Source organism: Malus domestica, chromosome 03 (genome assembly GCF_042453785.1).
Source record: "Malus domestica chromosome 03, GDT2T_hap1".
NCBI classification, from domain to species: domain Eukaryota; kingdom Viridiplantae; phylum Streptophyta; class Magnoliopsida; order Rosales; family Rosaceae; genus Malus; species Malus domestica.
In genome coordinates, this window is record NC_091663.1 from 11,901,016 (window position 1) to 11,907,252 (window position 6,237).

Consider the following 6,237-nt stretch of genomic DNA (forward strand, 5'->3'; position numbering starts at 1 on the left):
GAGCCTCTTCCAGAGTTTTCCTAGGTCTTCCTCTACCCCTTCGACCTTGAACCTCTATCCCGTAGTCGCATCTTCTAACCGGAGCGTCAGTAGGCCTTCTTTGCACATGTCCAAACCACCGTAACCGATTTTCTCTCAGCTTTCCTACAATTTCGGCTACTCCTACTTTACCTCGGATATCCTCATTCCTAATCTTATCCTTTCTTGTGTGCCCATACATCCAACGAAGCATCCTCATCTCCGCTACACCCATTTTGTGTACGTATTGATGCTTCACCGCCCAACATTCTATGCCATACAGCATCGCCGGCCTTATTGCCGTCCTATAAAATTTTCCCTTGAGCTTCAGTGGCATACGACGATCACACAACACGCCAGATGCACTCTTCCACTTTATCCATCCAGCTTGTATTCTATGGTTGAGATCTCCATCTAATTCTCCGTTCTTTTGCAAGATAGATCTTAGGTAGTGAAAACGGTCGCTCTTTGGTATTTCCTGATCTCTGATCCTCACCCCTAACTCATTTTGGCTTCCATTTGCACTGAATTTGCACTCCATATATTCTGTCTTTGATCGGCTTAGGCGAAGACCTTTAGATTCCAACACTTCTCTCCAAAGGTTAAGCTTCGCATTTACCCCTTCCTGAGTTTCATCTATCAACAATATATCATCTGCGAAAAGCATACACCAAGGAATATCATCTTGAATATGTCGTGTTAACTCATCCATTACCAACGCAAAAAGGTAAGGACTTAAGGATGAGCCTTGATGTAATCCTACAGTTATGGGAAAGCTTTCGGTTTGTCCTTCATGAGTTCTTACGGCAGTTTTTGCTCCTTTATACATATCCTTTATAGCTTGGATATATGTTACTCGTACTCATTTCTTTTCTAAAATCCTCCAAAGAATGTCTCTTGAGACCCTATCATACGCTTTTTCCAAATCTATAAAGACCATGTGTAAATCTTTGTTCCCATCTCTATATATTTCCATCAATCTTCGTAAAAGATAGATTGCCTCCATGGTTGAGTGCCCAGGCATGAACCCGAATTGGTTGTCCGAAACCCGTGTCTCTTGCCTCAATCTATGCTCAATAACTCTCTCCCAGAGCTTCATTGTATGACTCATTAGCTTAATACCCCTATAGTTCATGCAATTTTGTATGTCGCCCTTATTTTTGTAAATAGGCACCAAAGTGCTCTTTCACCACTCGTTTGGCATCTTCTTCGTTTTCAAAATTCTATTGAAAAGGTCAGTGAGCCATGCTATACCTATCTCTCCCAAGGCTTTCCACACTTCAATCGGTATATCGTCTGAGCCCACTGCTTTTCTATACTTAATCTTCTTCAAAGCTACAACCACTTCTTCCTTCCTGATTCGACAATAAAATGAGTAGTTTCTACACTCTTCTGAGTTACTCAACTCCCCTAAAAAAGTACTCCTTTCATGTCCTTCATTGAAAAGATTATGAAAATAACCTCTCCATCTGTCTTTGACCGTGTTCTCTGTAGCAAGAACCTTTCCATCCTCATCCTTGATGCACCTCACTTGGTTTAGGTCCCTTATCTTCTTTTCCCTTGCTCTAGCTAGTTTATAGATATCCAACTCTCCTTCGTTGGTATCTAGTCACTTATACATATCATCATAAGCCGCTAACTTAGCTTCTCTCACAGCTTTCTTCGCCTCTTGCTTCGCTCTTCTATACCTTTCACCATTTTCATCGGTCATATCCTTGTATAAGGCTTTACAACATTCCTTCTTAGCCTTCACTTTTGTTTGTACCTCCTCATTCCACCACCAAGATTCCTTTTGGTGTGGAGCAAAGCCCTTGGACTCTCCTAATACCTCTTTTGCTACTTTTCGGATACAGCTAGTCATGGAATCCCACCTTTGGCTAGTTTCCCCCTCTCTATCCCACACACATTGGGTGATTACTTTCTCTTTGAAAATTGCTTGTTTTTCTCATTTTAGATTCCACCATCTAGTCCTTGGGCACTTCCAAGTCTTGTTCTTTTTTCTCACTTTTTTGATATGTACATCCATCACCAACAAGCGATGTTAATTAGCCAAGCTCTCCCCCAGTATAACTTTGCAATCCTTACAAGTTATACGATCCCCTTTCCTCATTAGAAGAAAATCTATTTGTGTTTTTGACGATCCACTCTTGTAGGTGATCACATGTTCTTCTCTCTTCTTAAAGAAGGTGTTGGCTAAGAAAAGATCATATGCTATTGCAAAATCCAAGATGCTTCCCCATCCTCGTTTCTCTCCCCAAAACCATGGCCATCATGAAAACCTCCATAGTTGCCTGTCTCCCTGCCCACGTGTCCATTTAAATCTCCTCCTATAAATAACTTCTCCGTCTGAGCAATTCCTTGCACCAAATCTCCAAGGTCTTCCCAAAATTTCTCCTTCGAACTCGTATCCAACCCTACTTGAGGTGCGTACACACTAATCACATTGATGAGTTATTGTCCTATTACAATCTTGATTGCCATGATTCTATCTCCTACCCTCTTGACATTTACAACATCTTGTGTCAAGGTCTTGTCCACGATGATGCCAACACCATTTCTCGTTCTATTTGTGCCAAAATACCAAAGCTTAAACCCTGAGTTTTCTAGATCATTTGCCTTAAGACCAACCCACTTAGTTTCTTGTAGGCACATAATATTTATCCTTCTCTTCACCATAACTTCCACTACTTCCATAGATTTTCCCGTTAAGGTTCCTATATTCCACGTTCCTAAACGCATTCTACTCTCTTGAACTCTACCCTTCTGTCCTAGCTTCTTCACCCTCCCCCGTCTAATAGGATCAAAGTACTTCTTTTGTGTGTCTTGTGTAAAGTTGATAGGAGCATATGCTCCCAAACAACTTTGAGTGGAGTAGTTCGAAAAGAAGTTTCTATGGCCCCTTTGCTCATTTAACACTACATCCGGGTGCCGATGGAGATACAGCGACCCTTGCTCATTTATCATTGTGCTCGGGCCACACAGCGCGCCACTTACGGGTGACATCCTAGCTTTAGCGCGATTTCGTTCTGGATTCATTTTCATAAGGATTCGACGTAACCGAGGAGTGCCGGCTGTCGACTACCTGACGCCTTCCCCCTCCTCCTTTATCTGGGCTTGGGACCGGCAATGTAAGATAAACTTACACAGGCGGAGTTAGCCCCTTAGCTTTGAATGTTAAATTAAATTTTTTCTTCTTTCTAAAGTTTAAAATTTTAAATTCATTCAAAATTAATATTTGTTTAATTATTATAACTCCTTGTAATTCAATTGTAGTTTTAAAATTCTTGAGGAGAGCTAATAGTTTCATCCCACTGTTTTCTCTCCCCTCCCACATTTTATTAACAATTTTGATGCCCTTTTTACTCTCTTATAAAATGACATATAAGGACTAAAACCAAAAAGTACTTGCTTCCATTGATTTGCAAGTACACCCTTAATTCACACCAAAAATAACAATTCACGGACTCACACAAAAAATCTACATTCTTGTTCGGATTTTACCATTCTACGGTTCTTTTGGGTGTCGATCAGGCCCACAAAGTTTTTGAAAATGTTGAAAACCCGGTACTAATGTGTGAAACCAAATCCTCAAAGCTCAAAGCGACAGCTGATGCCCCACAGCCATGGAACACTACCACCACCACCACCGTGACCACTACCTAGAAGCCACTGTAGGGCCACCAGGCGGCGGCACAAGGTGCTGCCCAGCATCCCTTGTAGCGTGAAGACCCAGCAATACTAGGACAAAAGGCCTAGGAGCAGGCAGTCCACACTAGAACTGAGGCCCACGCCTCCTAGGCACCAGAACAAAACAATAGCAGTTGCATACCATGCAGCTCAGTCGATCAAAATGAACCCTAGAAGTGTGGATTTATACAAGTGAGATAAAGTTTTTTTAGGAAATATAATTCATATTAAACCGAGAGAATCCCAGAGGATATCTAGGAGTAGATATTGCATCAATTTCAGAGTATGATTACTTGCAACACATGGCAAATTCTATATTGAAGGAATCTCGTAGAATATAAGAAACCTGATTGATTCCATATTGGATCAAGTTTCTTTATCTTGCAAAACAAGCATGGTGAATTACAACGAAGTAGACGAACTTTGCCTACTGCTTCAGAGCAGGATGATAGTGGCATCACTAATCCATTTGTGTAGCTCCAAGGTGGAAGCTGTTGAACCATGACTGGACTTCTAAGGTATTTGTATTCTGATCCGCCTTACTTCAACCCTAAAAAAACATGGTCCCATAATTGTCCCTAACTATGTATCTGAAATGGTTGTTTCCCTTGAGGATGTATAGTGATCCAAAGACCATCCTTTCGAAGTAAATCGAAATACATACCCTTTTTAATTCTTCTAGCATGTGGAAATTTGAACTTCGTTACCCATAAACTGTCACGTTCTAGATCCAAGGGTACGGTCTCGAAAGTTATGGCATGAAGACATTAGCAATGAGGGGTGTTATGTTGCGTGTGCACAATAAACAAGAAGTGGCTTTTTAAGTTACTGAGTGACTTCGGCTTTTGGACACTCGATCTCAAGGTGAGGCATTTCGAATTCAACGGAGAGATTGTCTAGAGACTCCTTTATAAATAACATTGGTCTTCTTTCCTTTTTTTTTTCTAACTCATTTCTTTCAAATTTTGAACCAAAGTATGGCTCTCCCCCATTCCTATTATGCTCCACTCCTCCCACCCATTCCTCACTTTGAGCCTTTGATGATTAATATATGTAGGCAAGAAATTTGCAACACTCTCATTCAGTGTTATCAAGAATTATTAAATGAAGTAGGAATGAGCCATAAGCTTTCAATAACTTTTCTCCTTTATCGGGTTCCTTAGTGTTCATATTCTGCTCCATAGCCAAAAGCAACATGCTTGTTATAGTCTTTGCATACAAGTTCAACTTAAGCAGAGTATCGAGATTCTTCAATGGTTATTCTTCATTGGAGCCCTTTCAACATCCTACTAAAGTGAGCTGAGTGAGCAGGAATAACAAGCATCACCATTGGAAGAAAGCACCTTTTTTTTTTAGAGAAATTCTGCGCTAGGGGTGAATACGTGTCTCCCCTAAGAATAGTACTCTTTTCACTCTTTTTATGGGACTTTGATAACAAACATGTGTTTACATATTTTGTTAAGTACTACTTTACTCAAATCGTTAATCATGTTAGAGTAAAACACTTAAAATTTTTCTTCCCTTGCTTTCTAATCACATAATAAATAAAGTTTTAATCCGACAAATCTTTCCGAAGTAAAGCAACTTCAGAGTAATGTGTCACAAGTTAAAACATGAACAAGTTTGTAGGCCCGAGACAGAGCTCTAAGCCCCCTCGGTAACATTGAGTCAGAAAAATCTCTTAAACATAGTGTTCATAAAGTTTTTCACTACTGGAATACCACCTTATTCCAACACCAGGTTCAAAAACCTATAAAAAAATCTTTTACTCTGGACTTGCTTTGCTGCATTGGTCAGATTAAGGATGAGAAAGTGATGAGTCTTATATGGATTGGTCTCCAGTTCTTAATGTTTGTGCGATCTTCTTTTTTCAAGCATGACTATGTCGATTTGTTCATTCACCTTGCTCCATTCCAGGTTTGAATATTTTAATAGTCACAATGTGTCACTAAGAAGGGGCTTCCGTCTAAGTCTAACTTGTGTGTCCGTCCTTAGTGAATCTTAAATGAAAGTTTGTTAGGGGTTTAGTCTCTTGTGTGTTGGCTAGAAACACTTTCAGAATCTTTTTGTCAAACCCTATGCGTTGGAACTAATTGTTTCCGATCCGACTACACTTAGCTGGCTTGCTAAGGCACTTCTGCCTATTAGAGCTTCACAAGAATAAAGTTCCTCTTGAGAATTTCCTAGTATGGATGCCTTATTCGTACATGCATTAGATCCCCATAGTCGCATGATGATCAACGTAATCTCCCTTGACTTAGTTGATGATCTGTCCACGTAGAGTTTCCAAAGACGAAGATTCTCGAGTGTTTTTCGCAAATCTGTGAATGGTGAGATATCTTGCTTAGGCGGGGTGAATCTGGTACGAAGTCCGCAAGCGCCTGGGCTTTGATCCAAGTCTTGTCGATAGATGATTTCATGTTGCCCTAATTCGATAACCCACTTAGTGATTCTGGATGGCACATCGGACTATGCAAGATAAACCGAAGGGGGTATTTGGTCATGTAGATGATTCAGAACGACTGGAAGTAT